The following is an 840-nucleotide window of genomic DNA, read 5'->3' as shown; positions in this document are numbered from 1 at the left end:
TTGTGTAGCGAGTGATTATAGGTACCAGACGCTGATTGGCTGAGACGTATCACGTGACTAAATGTGACGTAGTAGTATAGGCGACCTTCTTAGAATAGCCTTCGACGAACTCGGTGACGCCTTTGACGGATTCTGGCTAACAGCTCTGGATCGATTCTCCTTCGTCGCGGTGTCTCGTTCATCGCCGACTCTTCTAAAAGGTAGGTGTCCTCTGGTGTAATGATGACAGTTTTGCCATTGCGGGTAAATACTTTAATAGGCCTGTCATCCACTTCCAAGATTTGGACAACAATGATAGGTTTGGTTGCCATGTTGCAAATGACTGGCCAAAGACAAGTGACTGCGCTTTTTATAGACGGGAAACTGGAAAAAGGGCTTTGGATAGGATAAAAAAGATCACGTGGTATTTATTTTTTAAACTTTAATTAATTCAACTTAAATCCATTAACTCTAACATATTGTTCGCCATCTTCAAAAGACAAATAAGGAAAATGGTGATGGCCCCAAGATGTGGCAAGCCAATCCTTCCTCCAACTGTGAAGTATACAGAGGTTTACCAATCCACCAGAACTTGGCGGTTGACATCGATTTCCAAGACATTATCGTATTCGGCAAATAATAGCAAATCGAGTGGATTTTGTGGAGTATTTTCGATTCCAAAGACAAACTTCCTGACGACTTGNGATGAAAATTGGCTTGATCAGCTCAGTGGTCATTGGTCAAATCAAATCCAAAGAGTGTGTAGTCTTTAAAGGGGTCTAGATTGTTTTAGATTGTTATTAAATGTGTGGAATATCTCCTGGATTGTTAATCTTTTACAAAAAAAATATTTAAAAAAAT

This window comes from Lottia gigantea (assembly GCF_000327385.1).
Source record: "Lottia gigantea unplaced genomic scaffold LOTGIsca_252, whole genome shotgun sequence".
Taxonomy (NCBI): Eukaryota; Metazoa; Mollusca; class Gastropoda; family Lottiidae; genus Lottia; species Lottia gigantea.
Note: the sequence above shows the minus strand (reverse complement) of the source record.